Source organism: Caloenas nicobarica, chromosome 10 (genome assembly GCF_036013445.1).
Source record: "Caloenas nicobarica isolate bCalNic1 chromosome 10, bCalNic1.hap1, whole genome shotgun sequence".
NCBI classification, from domain to species: domain Eukaryota; kingdom Metazoa; phylum Chordata; class Aves; order Columbiformes; family Columbidae; genus Caloenas; species Caloenas nicobarica.
Genome location: NC_088254.1, coordinates 8372929 through 8394187, shown reverse-complemented (window position 1 = coordinate 8394187; position 21259 = coordinate 8372929). Strand labels below are relative to the sequence as shown.

Here is a 21259-nt window from a genome sequence, read left to right as displayed (position 1 = left end):
ACACACCTTAGTTACAGAATACTCAGGAGAAATTTGGCACACTTCTTGTGAACTGAATTATGTATTATTTGCCTCTGACCATTTGAATTCAAACTCCTATCAAGGTCATGGCAAGGCTCCCACAGGACTCCAAGCTTAATTCCAGAAATATTAGTATTGCTAAGAATCTTGTAATCAGCAAGGATCAAATGATCTTTAACAGTCTGATCCTACAAACCCCTTTTTCTAGAGCTAACTGAAGATATTAGAAAATGGTCAGCAGTTCACTGACTGGGCCCTAAATTAGTATCAGGTTGTACATACACCCAGTCTGAAGACAGCATCTCTGCGGGTGGGACACCTTCATCTCCTGCACTGGATGTGTCTTCTTCACTAGCAACCAGGACAGGGCATGGGTACATATTCTAACTGTGACTTTACCAGTGTCAGAGAGGACCCAGACCAGAGAACAAGACTCTCCAGTGGGAAGTACTATATGACTTTATATAATCCTAATGCAGAGGAATACTTTCTAATACAACACTTAGGTCAAAAAAATCCCGTGTGTACTCCCTTCCACGATTCTGCAGTCCAAAGAGGACCAGAAGCAAATGTAATACAAAAGCATAATATGACTTTTCATGTGTTTTTTAGATCCTGACTGAAACAGAGAGTAAGCTGGATCCTACAGTACTTCCAGTCTTTTTTTCGAAGCCTAGGAACCAGAATCTTCTGCATATACACGTTCATATTTGGATCTGAGAAACATCTGAAATTTTGCTTCTGCCCTTCTATACAGTTACCCAAACCAGTGTTATTGCAAACAATAGCATTCAAGCAATTGCTTAAATATTTTTGTAGTACAGAGTAGATGAAAATGGAGATGAAAATACCAGATTTGCAATACTGTTACTAGGGAACGATAATTTAAGTATACTATTATTTCAAAGGAAACACTCATGCAGTTTTCTTTCTTATCTAAAATAGTAACACTTGACTTCTGATCAACATTATGTTCTTCAGCATAATCCTTCTCAAGGAGTTTTTCTGATATTCTACTCAGGGAGCTATTATATCAAAGAAATCCTGCTTCATGCAACAATAAATATGAAACAATGAATTGCATTAAACGGATTTTGCCAAGTTTATCCCAAGGTTCTACTTTGGCAGGTTTCATCCTTCCACAGTGACACTGTCAAAAAAATGGCAGAACAAAAGACTCCAGCTCTCTGTGTAATTTACTGTTGTTTCAGTTGAGAGGGAACAGACATCTTCTGGATGCAATCTTTCCACTTATTTATTTACTTTTAAACATGATCTAGTAGATTTGTACTGATTTGAAGACTGGGCACATAATCTTCAGTGTCAGTGTGGAAATAGATTCCTTAATGGTAAGTTAGAACAGGGGGATGAGAAATCAGTTGAGCTGATGGAAAATTTATCTTCAACCTCTATTACTAGTTAGAAGCTGTTTTTTTCTGAATCTGCAGTTTTGTACTGTAGATGTACATTATATATAGATGTCACAGAACCATCCTCATTACTAATACTAGTTGAGTGTACTGGAATCCAGCTCCTTCAGAGTTCATTTACTTTTTGCCATTCACCTTGCTTGGCCACTTTTCTACAACAGATCCGGCAGGCTCAGTGAAAGCAGCACTGCCAGTTCTACCTCAGTTTCTGGGCAATTTCCTTTTCTGGATTTCATGCAATCAGAAGATGATCCAGTATTTCCCCATGGTTTTTAATACAGTCTTCTCCAATAGGTATTAGTAACAGGCAACTGAAAGGAGAACACATTAGCTAGTCTACCCTTCCTCTTTTGTTGGGTCTTTTTGATAAGATGAGAAGTAAAATGACACAGACACACTCTCCGACTACAGTATTCTCACACTTCAACTTCTAATACTCTGGCATATGTGAGTTACTACAGAACACGCATACAGTGATATATGACATGACATTTGCAAAATATGTGATTATATGGCATTTATTGTGCTTCAGAGTCACTATTGCTCAGGCACACATACTCAGTCCCACTGGGGACCAGTGTGAAACAATGAAAATCTAACCAGAGACCTTTTGAAAACAGATATAAATAGTAGTGTTAATCAATCAGAGGATTGATTTACATCCTTTTACTCACCCAGCTGCTAGAGAAAGACTGTAAATATATGTCTGTATATGGGCTGGAGCTTTTTAAATAGGGAGTTCAGGAAGCAGATTAGATGATGCAAGCGAAAAGGTTAATTAAAGCAGAATTTCAGCATTTTGGCAATTCTTCCACTGCAAGGCATAAGCAGGCCTTATAAATTGCTTTTTGGGTTTCATTTTCAGGGGTTTTTTTCCTATTATTGCTTCGCCTCTTTAAAATTACTTTAATGAAAAGCCTTTTCCCATTTTTCAAACAGGTGTTTTTGAGTGATTGATGACTTTTAATATTATTAATCATAAGTACAGAATTAATAACACAGGATTTCCATGCTTCCACAGGGAATAAGTTACACAGAGGCAATGCTGCCAAATGTTGAGATATGACTCTAACTAGCTCACCTAGAGCACACAATTAGTTTCTAAAAGCATTTATTGTAGGACATGCTAATATTAACCGAAAAAGCAGATAAAAGAATAAGAGGAAACAACAGAGATGATGTATATCTTTATACTAGTGTTACGTTGATAAGGCCTCTAGCACAAAACTAAACCTGGTTAGTCCTCTTCAGCATGATAGGCTTTACTGAAGTCAGGAAAGCGCGGAGGCATTAATGGTATGCTGTTAACTATATATGCAAGTGTTGTGTGTTGGGATCTCAATAACCACTACCACAATTAAAGATACAACGATCCACTTCTGCACCAAGGGTGTTTCGATTCCCAATTTGTATCCAAGTGTACAGACTGCAATGAGTAAAAAAATCTTGTAAGGAATGACACCAGTCCTAAACACAGCCATTGTATTTTATGAGCAGTACCTTTCAGTCCTCTACCCTGAAGTGGAAGTAAGAGGCAAGTTATCAAAAGGCCAGCACAGTATTTGCTGAAGGTAAGTATCGTTCCAACAATTACGGGAAATGAGCAGGTTTCCTATTATTCTGTGAATAAGCTAAACTAAAAGGACTTACACAATTATCTACACAATGATAGTATATGATAAAGAATGATAAGCTTTTAGTTTATTTTTACCTAGCCATTCCCTATAATTATATACCTCAAATACATTTTAAGTACTATTAAAATAATCTATAAAAAGCTCATTCTCTTGCACAGAAATTTCCCTCAAGTTGAAAAGGTTGGAAAGGGTTGGAGAATGACTGAATTCCCAATTCCACTATAGTCAATGTAAATATTCTGCTGTTTTCAATGGTATATAATTTTACCCTTGTTCAGGTTGGTCCTGAAAATACTGCAGAGTTAGTACAGAAGAGCTGGCACAAAAGTAGACTGAAATGAAATGGGGAGAATATAAACGACAGCACTAAAAACTAGAGGAATAGAGTAAGAATCATGCATGTCTTGCATGTGTAGATAAACTATGTTAAATGCATACGCAGTTGCACATATACTCTTTTAGGAAACGCAGCACCTCAAGGGAACTGTAGTGGTTCAAAAGGACATAGGAATTGAACAGCATGTATGTAACTCACAATTGTAACTCATAATTTTTTTTCTATAAAGCATTTCAAAAAGTCTTTTCACATTCTGACTTACACATCCTTAATTTCTTTCTTTAAATAAGACAGAGCATAACTAAGGTTAAAGTTTCTAAGTGGAAGTCTCAGAACTTCAGCTCTTACAAGGCTTAACAAGAATTTCAGTCTCATTGCAATGAAATAGCATGGCTTGAATTTTTAGCAACGTATTTCCTATCATACCTCAGTAACATCGGGAAATACTCTTCACCGGCAATAGCTGTAAAGCAAGTATTTAGAAATAACAAACAACATTCAGGACTAGTAATCTCCAGGAGGGATACGTTTCCAATGTAGCATGTGATATTTTCGCTATGCAACTCCCACTGAACCTGCAGATTATAGTATTTGGCTTAGTTACACAATTTCAGTTAGAATCTGGTTCTTATATTTTAGGAGTTGATCAGACTGGCTGCTAATGGCTCTGAACGTGATGGCTGAGCCTTCTGGCACCGTGCAGCTGCACATTACTTAGCCCAGCACAGAAACTCAGCACATATTTGGAGTAAGTCCTATGGGTGGATAAATGCAATTGAATTATCTTCTGAACCAGACACTACCTCAGTCAGAAGGGACAGAGCAGTGAAATGCACACGTGGAAATACCCAACTCTTCTCTCCAGCTGGCATAACAAAAAATGTTTTGTACCTACTAGCACACCTGACAATTGCCAAGGACTGGAATAGTTGTAAGACAGCTAAGTTAAAACAGCAGACTGTGATATCTCTGCAAAAAAACAGCACTGTATCTCATGAGAATCAAATGCTGAAGTAAAAAGGATTATAACTGCTTCTTATTTTGGTACATAGCTTTAATTCCTTGCAATGAAAAACTGGAGCTAATGGATATTCCTAAGCTGTTTCAAATTTCAAGTGGAATTTCTGAAGAATTTTGGATGCTGTGCACGGAGAAGTTCAATACTGTAACTCAAAACACACAGATCTGTGAGCCACAAAGCACTGCTGGGTCCCCTAGCTCAGACATCAATTCCTCTGGCTCAAGGTCTGTCACCCCACTCTCTGGAGGGCTTTTGAACCTCGTATCTGATTTCAGGCAAGTCTGACAAAGGTGCTGAAGTCTCAAACACAGTAACATGCGAACAAATGCTGATGACAGGATAGATAAGAAATGTAAGATAGTTTTTCCCCACTGAAAAGCAGGTTCCAGCACGAGCCCCCAGCGATCTGTAACGCCAGGCCAGCCAGCTGGCCCAGCAGCGTGTGCTGAGTTTGGAACCAGGGCTGGCACACTACGTAGATCTGAACAGGGCACTGGCACCCAGAGAGACCAGAGGTTATTAGGGGTGGGAAAAGATTGGCTTTGATTAATTTAGTGGCCATTACAGTAAGGACACAGGAGCTTCAATTAATTCCATGGCCATTACAGTAGGGATACAGGCCACAAACTAAATAAGATGGATTTAGTTCCACTGTCTACGTTCAGCCCTGAAAAAATGTTCAATTCTTCACTTACTCTCTCTTCCAATAAAAGCTGACAACAGCATAGTAAACCTCCATCTTCAGCTTAAAACAACATTCATTTACTACAGATCCTCCCAAGTATTTGGCTCTTGGCGACGAAAAATACTATATGCACTAGTGAAAGGCTGTCCGCACTCACCTGAGAACACTCTGCCAGAAGATGAATTCCTGGCACAATAAGCTGGGTGATCAGAGGAAAGCCGGAAATACAGCAAGTCAACTCGGCATCGGTATCTATTTTCTCATACATTATTTTCTGGCTATAAGAGCTCGGAGCAGTCTTATACATGTTATTGTTTGTGTTAAACATCTAAAAGATGCTCTGGGACTGAACTGATCTGATATTTATTTGGCAAAGCTATCAAACCATGTGAGGCACACAACTGATACCTGGAGTTAAGCCCAGAAACTTATAGACATGACAAAAATGGAAATAATCTCATTTTAATGATGATTTTTATAGGGCCAAGAACAATGAAGAATGACTGAATTATTTAATGAAAAGCATCATAGGATTATCACAAATACAAATCATTTCAGTGTATCGCTTCTCATTCTGTCATTGTTCTTTATTCCCAAGCTAACCTACGAAGCTAACGAAACAAAAATTTTCTCTGATGAAACCTTTCCATGAAAACATGGAAAAAAATGATTAATTCGAAAGTTGAGAGTCTATCCCCAGATCACTAAGTAAGTCTGGCTAATTAATGGCAGTATTTTGTCTGCAGCATGGATAAAACAGTGGAGTCCAAATTCTGAATAGATAATAGAGGAAAATGAGCTAAGTATCACTAGTACAAACCACATAATTATTTTGCCATTAGGAACTAAATAAAGTTTTTCCAAGCATATGTGGGAAAGAACATAAATAAAAAGAAAGCTGGTTTTTTTCCTCCTTTTACTAAGAAGTTATTCTCTCCCATCCACGCTGTGCAAGTAGATCTCTTGCAAACTGCTCTGCAGACAGTTGTTAGTATTTCTCAAGTTTGATCTTCTAGACCTTCTGCTTCCAGTCCCATAGGTCTCCTGATGAGTACACTGAGCAGACACTGTTACACACGTACCCTAATACAGGCCCAGATTTTCCAGAGGAGCTCAGGGAATCTCAGTAGCAACAACAGGCCAAGTTCATGCTCCTAAACCATGAAATATGACCACAATGAACTAATCATGCTGAACATTACATATTCGACATTTCAGAAGCAATTTTCTTACTTCTCCTTTACAATTCCACCTTAGAAAATAAAAATTCTTGCCTTTATGTCTTTGATTAACTCATATTAAAGTTTTATAAGCTCTATCTTTTCCCTTTAATGGAATTTCTCAAGTATCACCTACTCAGAACTATAAGAAGTTATAAGCTATAGCCCTAATTTTTGTTTAAACTAAAAATTACATAATCCATAATCTATTTTTTCTGCATTTCAGACAGCATTTTTCACACCGTTTAGGATTGCAGCCCTGAGGAGAAACACTTTGCACTATTTCTGTGCACATTGTATTCCACTGCACGAGTACCTTAGAGATCCCACCCCATTCCCTCATACATTAACAGAGCAAATCATCACTTCTTGGTGGTAAGCTGTTTATCTGCATACACTGCGATACATAAATGCCTTGTAGTATGATTCTGCGAACAAATTTGAATTCAAGTGCCATTCTGGGATCGAGTGCCACTCTAGCACATTGGCTCACAGCCTAGAATCCTGGTGGGAACAGAAGGAGATGGCTGGAGTGGCTGGAACTGTCTTGGTGAATGTTCATGCTGTTTCAAGGAGCCACTGCCAGCGCAAAGCCCGACTGCACTCTCCTCCGCAATGCCACGCCAGGGTACAAGCATGCTGGTGGTTTGCTTTCAACTGGGAAAGGGCATGGCTTGGGAGAAACTCCGCCGCACTGCACTTTAAATTCTGCTGAACAATCCTCTTTCCTTCTCCCCTCCTCCAGCATAGTTTATAGCCCCTGTGACCCAGAAACAAGGGTCTGAGATCTTCTGCTCAGGCCCCTTCTTCACTCAGGCTGAGCTCTGCCTGCACAGCGCTGAACATCGTTTCTCAGGTGTCCCCTCGTAGCACGGAGGTCCCTGGCACAGCACTCCTCAGCTTCAAGAGGAACAGATTTCACCCAACACATCCATTCCAACTTCAGCTTTTTTACGCTTCATAGCACTGATTCCAATAGTTAACCATGTGAGCATTAGTTCAATAGCTACCCTGCTACCATACTATTAATATTAATGATAAAACATCTCCGAAAACTTGTTGACAACCAGGAACTATAAGCTCAAGTAAATTAAAATAACCTTTTTAAAACTGTAGTTTTCTTTATGGCTCTTACTTCTCCAACCAAGCTCATTGTGTGGCCTTCATTTAATTTCAACTGCTAAACTGGAAGCATACGATGCATCTTCCAACTCACCTCTTACTCCTGACCAATACAGAAATGGTGTAACTACTGACCAAAAAATGAAGAACACTTTTTTTTGGAGAGAAGAAAGCCAAAGAGGGTCAACTACATAAACTTAGGAGAGGCTCTAGGATCCTTTAGAAGATGGGCACGCGGTGTGTAACTGCTTTATATACCACACAGCAGGACTGGTACAGCCCATGTTCGCAGAGCTTGTATGTTTATTATGTAACATAAAGCCACTGAATTTGAGAAACAGTCATTCAATAAGGCTATTGAGTCACCTACATTTTAAAAAAATGCACAAAATAAGTCTAAACAATTTAAGTGAAACAAAGAAGTCTATATCAGAGATGATTATTACCAATCCAAGTGAACAGCAATCCACAGATCCTTTGATGACTTTTGGTAGTTATATAAATCCAGGTTAAAATTCTCCCTAGCATCTTAAAGAATGCATTGGTAGAGTGAGTTTTTGTTTGAATGGGTTTTGGCATTTCCCATTATAGTCCCTTTCAATTAGCATCTTTACTTTCTCCACTCCTTTTGTTTCTTTTCTATTTACTCATTTTTTGTTTCAATACTAGCTGCCAGAAAACCACCAAAATCTAAACTCAAACACAAACCCTGCCCACCTCATCCAAAGAAACCATAACCAGCTGATCCAACAACATCTCTTTCACTCAAGCCAATAAAGTCGTTGCATACATCTGCATTGACAGTCTCTTCTGCTCAAAAAAGCGAAACCACAACCCAAAATCACACCAAACGACCAAACAAAGTCAAGGTAAAAAAAGACACAGAGTAGTACCACAAACCACTGTAACATAAATAACACACTAGCTGAGCAACACACACAGCCAAAAAGCAGCAAATACTGTTCTCTGAGCAGTGAAATCCTCTGAAGCTCAGAGCCACTGCCCCTGATTAGCTGATGGAGGCTTCTTTTTTTCTCGAAGGAGTTCTTCAATACCCTTCTCAAATACATGATGTAAACACACTGTTTCTTCCCACTTCTAAATGCATTGTGAAGAGAAAGGCTGCTAGCCTTTGTAAGACATTTTTTTTCAGTTATTACACTCCAGAAAAGATGGATGCTAGGTGCCTCATCAAAACGGAGCTACCTGTCAGTCACTCTGGGACACAAACTGTCACCACCCCGCAGCAGGGCAGGAAACCCAGCCCTTTACCCAGCAACCGAAGCTGCAAACAGCACAAGATCTTCAATGCACCCATCAATGACCAACAATGGTTTCCAACGCTTACTCAGGCAGGATAGGATATTAAAGCAGCAGATAAAGGACAGCACACAATTGGATTAAATTTCTAGAGAATGAAGATGATCTGTACTATTGCTCCAAAGCTGTAGTCTCTTACTTCGTGTTTGTGGCTGCATACACACATGCACACATACAGGCCTGCGAGTCACCAACATGTCCACGTTAACACCTGTTCAAAGACAAGAAATATCGCTGCACTCTGAGCTGTCCACAAAACCCCTCGCAGTCACCCTGGCTGCCAAAGACCAAAAAAACCCAATGTTACTGCAACCTCAGCTTTATGTAACATATTAAACATAATAGACTAATAATTTACTCAAGAGCTCTTCCTCCATCTCTTAGGTTCATTTCTGTTTACACTAAATAGGAAGATATCATAAGTCTGATACTGTGAAGGTAACATTTCTCATTTAAACTGCAGACCATTCATAGTCTTCGGTATGACATATTTATCTGTCTTCTTTTAATCAATCCCTGTTTCAGTGTTTCCAAGTTGACAGCCTACTTAACTAACAATTAGTTACTTCTAAACTAAATATCACCCTTACATTATTGAAGGACCATAACTCCTAGGGAAAATATGTGACCATGAATTGACAATGTGAACTAAATATTAAAGATTGTTCTGGGCAATATTGATCTGTGTATATTCCAAGTCCAGCGAGTTTTAACGCTGCATATTTTTCATTTATAATCCCATCAAAAATCCACCCAGTAACTCCAGTGATTAAGAGCATTTCCTGATTAACTTCAGTGAAGACAGAAACAAACCCCACCCTAAATACCAAAACACATATTGGTTCCCTTTACAATGACTTACTGTCAGATAGAATTTAGGATAACGGTCACTTGAGAGAGAAAAGAATTTTTGGTAATTCAGTGGAGAGATAAAGTATTTTCCATTTTCATACGAGGATAGATCCACAAACACAGATGACTTTATTTTGTTTTGCCTTTCTTTCCCATTCGTCTAATGTGTCTTTCTCTCGACTCTGTCTCACACAAAATCTATTCCATGTGTTTGCAAGTGTATCTTCATTATAGGTATTATTACCACTATTATTATTATTAGGTTTTAAAGCTCTTTATTCAAATCAGGTGTTACTACATATTGCTTTACTTCCCAGTCAAAGAGCCAGGTTGTTCAGCTCGGCTGCGGCAGCGCAGTTGCAACGAAATCAATGGCACCATTGTAATTCCTGGGCTGCTGAGGATCTGCCCCTGCTTGTTTGAACAGCAGCTTTGTTACATCCACAAGCACGTAGGCATAGAAGGCTGCCGAAAGTTCAAAAGCATTTTTAATATTTGTGCACTTCTTTTCAAACACTTTTAAAGTTATTTGGGCAGTAGAAAAAACACTTTATCCAGCTAGGCTCCAAAAGTGTTTAACACAGTTAATTGCAGTAGGGGTGCTTAATGGGCATTTTCAGGCTGCTCCTTATCCTGCTCACAGGATCGCGAGGATCCAATTAATTAATGTCAGAAAAACACTTTGAAGATAAGAAGCACTTTCTGTGACAATTTTCTCAAAGAACCAAGGAGCTTTTGTTCCAACAGCCAAATTCTAGATGGAGGCATGAAATCCAAACCCATATACCAGTGGATTTCAGCAGAAAACATCAGCGAGAGGCAGTGAAGGGAGGGCAGCCTTCTACAGCAAGAACTTTTGGTCACTGTTCCCACCTTCCCTCTGGAACGATTTACCATGCTGAATAGATTTTAAGCGCTAACCAGCTACACTGCTATCTGTTATTAACTTTACGAGGCAGTGTCTTGAAATACTTTTGGAAAATCTTAACGCTCTGTTAAAGTCTGGGAGCCTTTCAAAGAATGAGAAATGTAGGCAGCTCTGCTTGTACTTTTAGGCACTACGTATGCAAAGCCCTGCACAACATGAAAGGTCTGGCCCCTTATTGCATTCCCCCAGAAGGTCAGTTCTAGGATTTTTCATATATTGATCTGGACTCTGTGAAAGCCAGATCATCACGACAGTCAAGAGGTCAAAAATAAATATTTAACTTGAATCCACCATCATTGCTGCTGGGGATGCAAATATGCACCCTCACTTTCATCTCTGTTGTGAAACCAAATACTTTGCAATAGATCAGTATAATTTATCTGATGCGCAACATGCTCTGTCACTGTATTCCTTTGTTTCACTGCACAGCACTCTCAGTTTTTAGATTCTTACCTTACAATCTAAGAGATAACTTATTAACTCTAATACTATGGGGAGCTGAGGGTCTCTAAGCTTCTTTAGAGTACTCCTCAGCACCTGCAGAATAAAGGCCAATGGAGATGCATCTAACTAATTCTGAAGCATAGCTGGGTTCCAACATGCCTGGTTTTGCTTGGACTTCGGAGGAATCCTGACCATATTACCATTATTTTCTTCTTAAAAGAAGTGATGAAGCTAATGGGCTGAAAAAAGCCTTCATCGGTTTACCTCCAGAGAAGTGTTGAATTGCTGTTGCTTCATCTGCATTGGGGATGATATTGAAATAAAACACAAATGATTATATCCTATTCTGCACTTGCTGTTTCTTCCTCCTGAATCTTTAGAGACATTCCAAGGTGGGAACAAAACTCCTCCATTTGATTTCACCTTTGCTTCAAAAGTATATGCAGTAGAGACCGAGATGCTAAAGACACAGCACACATTCTAAACCGAAAACCAACAGAGAACAGTGGATTTTAAGATTCCTTATTTGCTTTGTTTCTCACTTTAACTTTCAACTTTAGCCAACAATATCTAACTCAGGAACACGACTCCAGCAGGACAGAGTATCACACATCCTAAGGCATCACACTCATCTGATTCTCAATAAATACAAAATAATGTCCATCTTCCAACGTGCACACAGAAAGTCACACTGCTGTTTTCTTAAGTGTTTGAATCGCTGAAATAATCATCTGGTTTTGTTTTTACAATAACACTGTGTTCTACTTGTTACCATGCTCATTTCACAGTCTGTTAACCGAAGACAAATAAAGGCAAAGAACAAAGATGCAAGCAGCACCGTCCTAAATAGCTTGTGAAAACACTACTTCTGTTTGTTGTATGGTCATCGGACGTATTTCTCCCTGGGTTCCGGGTCAACACCTCTCCTGACTCAACCACCACACACAAAGGCCCACCAACAGCACACTGTAATTCAAGGTTAATCCAAAGACATTAACGGCATTTCCCATGCTTATCTTTTTAAATTAAATTACCTGCTAGGTTCATGGCAACTTACTAAATTACAAATACGTGACACTTCTTCACAAACTATCAAAATGGAACAAAATCCTGTATTTTCTTTGCAGTTCTCCAAAATGTGTCTCCTGCACCACTGCTCACAATTGAGCCCAAGCTAAGAGGCATGGCGAAGGAACTCTCTTTTTCATTCATAAACCAGTGAACATTTGCTTATAAATAACTGACAAACTTTGCAGTTTCAATGCACAATATCTCTCCCTCTGATAGAGATAACTGCTGGTAGTTAACACTAAACTAAGTCTGTTGCTCATTAGGACTGTACGAACAGTTTGAAAAGAACTGATGAAGAACTGTCATGAACTAGAGACTCAAAAGCTTTATGAATAAACTATGAGGTGCTATTAAAAGAGACATCTCACTGTATCAATAGATATACAGTCTGAAGAAACCTCTAAGTTCCTAAGATTACACGCTTTTGATGTTGGAAATTTAGACTCTCTTAACGCAAATTTAAGACTGCATCATGCTCTCAGTCTTTTTTTTTTTTTTTTTTATTAGCAGAAGATAACTGAAGGAAGGTGGTGTCTGTTTATCATGTAAATTTAAGCTCAAATCAATCCCCATAGCTTGGCCTTCCCCCGCCTTAATTAGGCTTCTGGAAGGAAAGGAGGAGTATTTTGTAAGGACAACAGAAAAATCAGAGGGAACTATAATTCTGCATATATTAATAGATAGCAACCTCTCCTAGCTCTGCCAGATGCTTAAGGAAAAAAATCAATCCCCCCAGTCCTCTGGAATATTAACCTAAAAGAGAATGATGAAGTGTTATGACAGAAATTCAACAGTAAACTTATAATTCCACTTCTTGAGGAATCTTTATTCTGCAGTCTGACTGAACATCTGCAGACACATTACACACTAAGACATTGTTGCCTTAGGTCCTTACAAGCAATTTACAAGACAAATGACGGGGCCTCTTTTTGCCAATAAAAATATATCTGTTTCCCAAGTTTTCCAAAGCTCTGGTATTGCTTATCATTTTAGTGTTCCCATGCTTTGGTTAGAGTCCTCCTGCTCAACGAACAGCCCTGTCCTGCCCCTCCCTGAGGTTTACCTCCCATAATTCCAGAGGAACTATTACACAGAATTCTTATTTTAAGTTACACTCAGATGTTCCTTGCTCTGTACCAGCTCCAGAGTTTTATAGGTGCGGAGGAAACAGCTGTAGCCTCACGCCACAGCACTCACGTACGCCAGCTGACAGCACGCTGGCCCAAAGCTTGGCGTTATCTTCAGCAGACGTGCTGGTGTAGGTGGATGAGATGGGCTGAAGTATTAACCTCTCAATGCAGATTAGCTGCAGCTGGACTATCATGCCCTTAATAAATCCCTTTTTTAGCATTTCGTGTTTACCAGTGGTCAACAGACATTCAGGATTTCTATCTCGGTGTCCCTAAGCCATGTCTAGGTTAGCAGCGTGAGCTGGTAACCTTTGGCAAGTAGCTCACTGAAACCAAGTTCATGTTCTCACAGCAGACACTCACCTGACCCAGAACTCTCAGCCACACTACCAAAATGTTCAGAACTACAAAAATCCGACTATAACACAAACACATAAAAGAAATGGAGCCACAACCATGAGGTAACTACTGCTGCCATGGGTACTAATACAAAAGGAAGATTGGATCCATAAGGCTTCTAAGCAACCAAATTTTTCTGACACAAAGTGTTTGAAGTAATATTCAATAGAAAACAAAGACACTGGGCAGGTTAAGAAATAAAGGATAAAGTTTAATCTCCCTTGACTAACTTAATCACACAGTCTATAAATCAAGTTTTAAATCCCCATATATATTGTGTTTTAGAAAAGACTTGGATTTCTTATGGAATTTAATGCTGCAATATAAAAAATATTCTCTGCAGATGAAATCTCTTTATTGGATCCAACCATGAAGCCACTAATCATGTAGAATTTCTACTGGGCGATTATTTTACTAAAAGAGATTTCTAAAAGGCTAAGAAACAAAAATGTTGAAACTGAGAAGTTCAAAGGGAAATAAGAGAAGGAACAGAAAAAAACCAATAAAAATATGTTTCTTTTACAGAATCAGACAAAGATGTAAGAACACGTTCTATCTGACTAGATCAAGGGATGCTTAAGGAACAAAGAAAGGGTTTTTTTGCTATCCAAAAGAGAATTTTGCTCAGAATAAAATAAGATTAGGGAATCAAAGAATGCTGTACAGAAATACCTATGACAATTGAAATCAGGTTCCCAATCATTTTTTCTTAAGTTTTGTCGTGTAGCATTCGAACGGCTATTTAAATTAGTAACAACCTCTCCTCTTGGCAAGCAAAGGAAGAGATGTGTCCTCATGTGATTTGGGAATTTGCCTATGCATAGTTTATGAATTTGGACTGATACTAGTAATTCTTTATGTATAGCTAAGTCAGAGTACAAAACTCATTTTGAATTAAAATTTGTAAGAAGAGAAGTATTGTAAGGTAAGATGACTACACCTTGATCATAACTTTAAAAAAGAACATCCTTAGTCAGAGTAGTGTTTACTCCAGGTAAAAAACAACTGAGCAACAAATTACGTGTGAGGGACTTTAATCAACTCACAAAGCTAATGACTTCCAAGGAATACGTGACACTTCCAAAATGGTCCCTTGTTGGCCACGTCAGAGACAAAGGAAGAACAGAGGGAAAGCAGAACATCAGTTGCATTAGTGACTGGAGAAGCCATGTTACTGAATGCTGGTCAGTGCCCTGAAGTGCGTGCATCACAAGATGCTCGATTAACACACACTGTTCAGATGGGCTTAGATTTTTTAAGAAGTCTTGAACAAGCCATGCGTTGATAGTCCAAACACTGCGCGCTAAAACCAGCATTAAAATGAGTATTTTCATGCAAACTACTCGATGGTTTGGCATCAACTGAACGACAAGAATAATCTAAAGCCTTGAGACCTAAGAAGTTCACACTAATTGGGTTCAGATTAATAAACACTGTTCAAACAGTCCTCTTTCATTTTTTAATGCATTTTCTTTGAATTTTGCATTCAAGTTCCTTGGTTCTGTCCATAACTGGAAACATAAGCATAATCAAAACACTGTGAGAAAGGCTGAAATTAAAGATTTTGGGGTCTGACAAGAAGCAGGGAACACTGGAAATCTTGCAGAATCAGTTCTCCAGAGGCTTCCAGGCTGAGGGGGTTTGCAAAGTTCTATAAGCAACCAGATTGCTGGGTGCTTTACAAGGCAAACTGAACAACCAGCCTCTCTGAGTTTCCTCTCACTATTTTGCATACTTCTCTTTATCCCTTTCCCTTCCTTTCAAAACAACCGTTCCATATTTCAAGAAGAGGAAAAAACTGTTCCTTTAATACAGAACTTATGAAACAAGCACCTCAGTGAGACTCATTGCTCCTGGCCTTTGTTCAGATGATGTATTTTGCAGGGCACATCATCAAAGCAACAGCAGGCTTCAGCTAGGGCACTGCTGTTGTGATAGCTGCTTTTATAAGAACATCGCTTACAAACAAACAGTAAAAAAAATAATAACAGCCCTGTCAAATGATGACAGAAGCAAGAAACACAGGAAATGAAAACATGATTTCTATGATGTCCAAAACTGGTCATAACCACTGTCATCAATGAGCAGGTATGAGCCAAAAAAGCCTAGCCAATGGGTGCTAGAAAAAAATATTTATATTCTTCTTCAAGATGCAGAAAGAAAAGAGGAAAAGGGCCAAGAGGCTGTTTACCTGGAAAAGCAGCAACAGGGAGAACTCTCCTTAAGATCCAGCCACCAGCCTCTCCTGGGCCAGGCACCCAGGCTTCTTGCTCAGCACCCACCGTAGGGCTCGCTCTCAGCAGATCTCCCACAATCAGCAAGCAAAGAGAAACTCCTTTAGAAGCTGAGAAGTGAAACCACCGATGGCAAGCGACATGCAGAAGGCAGATTTGTAAAGACAGTGGTGGAAAGCTGTGATACATAAGTTATCTCAGCATTTAAGGCTTAACCACTTTCCTGAGGACAGGGGAAAGAGTATTTCCCATCACCCAGATGAGTAACATCATCCACCTTTTTTAAGATCTGCCATTTGATATACAAAAAAGAATAAACCAACTTTTGAAAAAGAATTTCTTTTGTATTTTTCAAAATGTGTCTGGAACCCTACAGACCTCTATATAGAGTGTTAGATATTAGCTCGCTGTTTAATGAAGCCAGAAGGGAATTCCCTATCATAAGATAACCTAGCCAGAAACTCTAAAGTGTAATTACTTAAGCAACAACAGTACTGAAAAAATATATGGTCAGCAAAGAGTAACGTCCTAAATATATTCTGGTTCAACTACAGGTCATTAGACTAGGTAAGACTCCTGTGCAACTTGAATTCAGTGGAGCTGAATTCATTAACACCAGGGTTGAATTTCATCCAAAGTCTTAACAACTTGAAGGGGTTTAGTAAGTGATCACCCTAGCCAAGTAATACATGTTGGCTACAATACGATGAATGTTTATTTAGTGAAAGAAACTCTCCCTGCAGAAAATCAATTTGAAACTATTTTAAGGACAATAATTCAAAGGATATGTAAATGTAGAGGTGTGGGCATGAAGAACCAGGCATCCTAGTGATGAACTTCAGGTAAGAAGTGTTAGAAGGACAGTTATTGCACATTTTTATCTGTCTTAGTATACTACCTCCTATTACTTTTTAAACCTTTTGCATTAGAATCAAACTTGTGACAGTCTTTATTCTCCTTGGTAACCTATCTATGCATGCATTATCCTCAAACATAGGCTGAACTTCAAAGGTCCAATACTGATACCTACACCTTCCGTGAAGCTGTCTGACCATGCTTCTTCAGTTCAGGATTTTTCTAGTTTGGTTCTTTTAAACTCAATGATAAGCTCATATTGTTTTCAAAAATCATTGTCTTGTAAAGGCTTTTACAAGTAAAAGATCCTATGCTCTCCCTGGCTTCGTGTGTCCTAGATGCTTACCTAGCACCACAACAGAAAAGGCCTTCCAAATTCCAGAATGGACCAACCCACATGACAACACGTGTAACTGGGGCTAGAAAGCATAAGTAATAATCTCAATTGTCCTGTAACCTAGCATTACGTTTTAGGAAGGAAAGGCTTAATAAATAGAATATCATCAATAATGCAATTAGTATACAGAAGAAAGTACAAAGACTGTTAAATGTAACACAGTGAACACTTCATCCTAGCTATGACTTTTTAAATAGGGAAAAACCACACTCATTGTGACATGAATATGACACAAAAGGCAAGATCCAAACCCAGACTAACCCAAGCATTCTTGACAGAATATGGTTCTAAGTTTTCTGTCTTCTCCAGTCATAAAACAGACTCCTCATGCCTCTTCACCATTGTCTTGAATCCTCCGAACAGAACGAGTCAGCCACCCCAGCTGTGTTCAAGGTAATTAATTATCACGACCCAAAATAAGAGTAGGTTGTAGGCCCTGCCTCCACTGTAATTATAGTTTGCAGAAGACCATGAAATGATCGAAAATCACCCTTGTAAACAAGCTTTGACACAAACAACTAACCACAATACCATACTTACATTTTGGCTTAAAGAAATGCAACCCATCGAAAGTCTCAGGCCAGTGTATGTAGTCTAAACATAAATTCTGGAGTGAATCTGTCAGCAGTAAGCATAATATTAACTCATGTGCGCTGGACTGGGTAGTTGCTAAAAAACGCATTTTTGTCTGATTAGACTCTGAGCATGAGTGCATAAACCAGCAGTCATGGAAAAACATTTTCCTGGATTCTCCTCAGTACTGAGGCTGTTTGTACATCCATGTTGAGAAAGACGATTCTCTTAGTAGACCTGCGTTAGTTTTGAATTAAAGCATGTCCATGCAGAGAGCAATTAATTAAATTAATTATTAATTCAGATAATCAATACACGTACAACTAACCAACCAATGCTAACTCAAGCGAACTAAGTGAAGTGGAAAAAATCAGAATCTTCTCTGCTCATCAGATCTTTTCTACAACTGACATAGAATTGGACTTCTAGAGGTGGCCAAAATTGGTTAAGCTTCTATTAATGGCCAATTTTGTAGAGTCAGAAAACTAACCAAAAGCAAAATCTGAAGCCCTGCAGGAAAAGACTGAGAGTGGAGACAAGGAGATAAGGCACGAAAACAAATAAGCAATTATTGATTACCACATTACCATAGGAATGCTTGATTTTGCAAACATTTTCCAAAAAACCAAGTTGTTCCTCTTTCTACGTAGTATTTCCTGACTCTTCAGTTCAGTATTCAGGAAATAACAACGCAACAGATTTGTTAAGATTCCTAATCATAAAAAGCACAGTTTAGGAACATTATTCAAAATGTACTGGTTGAGTTCACACAGAGATTCTAACTGCCTCTTCAGATATTAATCATTTACTCTGAAATTTCCTTATGGTTTGAATTTGCTGTGCTTAATTTCAGTTTATTTAAGAAGTGATTCCTTAAATCTTTTATTCACAGTTTGGAGCACATCATCATCTGTAGCAAGAAAGGTCTTTGTTTAATGCCAGCAGAGAACACGCAAGACGACCAAGGACAAAAGGTAAAAAACTTGACACATATTGGGATGCACTCAATGAATAACATACACCATAGGAAACACAGTGTCAAAAGTCCTTGTGGGGGTTTCACAAGCCCATCACAATAAAAAAAGAATCATAGAACTGTCTAGGTTGGAAAAGACCTTTAAGATCATCAAGTTTAACCACTCCCTAACACTGTCAAGTCCACCACTAAACCATGCCCCTAAGAACCCCACTTAGCATCTTCTAAACCCCTCCAGGGATGGTGACTCCACCACCACTGCCCCGGGCAGCCTGTTCCAACGCTTGACAACCCTTCCTGGGAAGAATTTTTTCCTAATATCCAATCTAAACCTCCCCTGGTGCAACTTGAGGCCATTTCCTCTCATCCTACTGTGTGTTACTTGGGAGAAGAGACCAACCCCCTCCATGCTCCAACCTCCTTTCAGGCAGTTGCAGACAGCGATCAGGTCTCCCCTCAGCCTCTTTGCTCCAGGCTGAACAGCCCCAGTTCCCCAAGTCGCTCCTCCTCAGACTTGTGCTCCAGATTGCCACTGGAGAGACCACAGAGCAGCACAGCTTTGGGTTGCAGCATTTCATAAACTCTAATGAAAAAATTGCAGATCTTGTTTCTGAATAGAAATGTAAGAATTACCAATGATGCACTGATAGCTCTCACTGCTTACCTGGGACAGTCACTGAATGCAACACACACCTGAGCACTGTACCACAAGTTTGCTATAAGAAGATCCCTTGGATATAAAGTAACTGAGAAAATAGACAACTCCCCTCCCCTAGCATATTTGTGCATGGTCATTCCAAGCCCTGAAAATTCAAACACATACCCTCTCTTCTCCGTATTATTATATAGTATCTGTTGTAACTTTTGTGCACAGAAACCTTTAATCTTGTATAAATTTAAAAAAAAAAATCATTAGGAGCAATTTTTAAAAATGTGTATTTTTATAGTCTATTAAAAATGTATATTTTAAAAGTCTATTGATCTAATTAGCACCACATGAAGGAAATCAATGAGTTAATTGCTAATATATAAATGATAAAACTTAATATTATCACGTGATATAGCAGTGCGTCTAATTATGTTTATCTTCTAAATTCTCTGTCTGTTCTAACTCCTTTATTTGCTGTAAATCTGAATCTCTAAACTGATTTCAAAATGTTATTTTAAGCTCAAGAGCTGCTAACAACATTACATCATGAGACACGCTGTTTGAATGTTATCTGCTGCATGGAACACTGAATCAAAATATTTTTTAAAGAATCTTTTCCCAGCCCCTTTAGTATCAGCCACTGTTGTTTGCACATGATGAATTCCTTAAATCCATATTCATGTTCAGGCAAACCAATATTCAAAAGAATGCTATTAACATCTCTTGGACTTTGTTTAAAAAAATGTAACTCTTACTGTAATCACAAATACTGTGTACTGGCATGTGCTAATAGAAGATGCTAGAATAGCAGAGTGCCATTTTACAGAAAGCAGGGAAAATGGATTAGATCCAAGGATCTCCCTATGTCATTTAGTGGCTGAAATAACTTAATTCCATGCAAACCACAATTGAAATACATAACACATTCCCCGAAGGAAATGTAAACAGCTTTACAATTAGCAACGAAATAAATTTCACTATGAAACATCTTTGTAGTAAATAGTATCCAGGTAAGGCACAAAATGTTAAGAGAATTGCCAAAACTGTAATGTAGATACTTTCCTGCCATGCGGTACCTCATACACCTCTCCTGCCTCCGTGACCGGCAGCGTCTGGTCCCGTTTGCAGAACTGCACCTCAGTCAAATGACTCCAGACTCAGACACCTGCTCTACACAGAAACTGTTGCTTGACTTATGGGATATTACCAGATTCTTTCCAAGTAGAATAAGTTCATTACACAGGGTAAGTGTATTTCAAAACTAATACATTTTCAACCATTTTATCTTCCAGTCCTGTATAAAGCTAAAATTTAATTCTTATTATTGATACCTCGCTCCTGTCATATTGTCTTGCTGTTGAGGCTACAGATATGGGTAACAACAAGCTTCTTTGAGTCAGGTTCTCAAGATTCAACATGCAAAAAGCACCTACAAATAATAACTTCATATCCCTGTCATTTGACTTAAAAATTTGGCCATTATCCCAAATCCTGATCCCAAAGATGCTAAAGTATTTATACTCAAACCCACATATTTTGCAGCTTAAGTGCTGTAACGTACTGGTCCCATTTAAGGTATTATGGTCCTACTTAATTCAGAGGCAAGCTTCCCATTTCAGGGTATGAGAACTGGCCAGCTGATGATTACCAGTGGGATAAAAAGTATGTCTTTGTCTCTTTCTGTACAAGACCAGTATGTGACAGAAGTGCTGTGCCAATGGAAAAGTCTGTCCAAGGTCAGCAGTTCTGCTGCCGAAAAGGTCTAACACATCAGCCAGTAAGAAAATGTTGCTGAAACTACTTGGAGAAGCAAGTTGTTCTGTACATAGCTCAGGACTGTACAGCCTGTAGTATTGCTTACACTTTAGACAGAGTCTAAACCTAAATTGTAATACATAGCTTTTGCTTCTTACCGTAAAAAAAATACTTGAGTAAATATACAGACTGATTATTACATT

At 38.7% G+C, this 21259-nt stretch overlaps 1 protein-coding gene across 5 annotated transcripts in view; it reads right to left on the bottom strand.

Annotated features, from left to right (window-relative positions):
• THSD4 (thrombospondin type 1 domain containing 4) overlaps positions 1–21259 on the bottom strand; it is a 285606-nt gene that overhangs the window by 35612 nt on the left and 228735 nt on the right. The gene's annotated exons all lie outside the window — the stretch shown is intronic.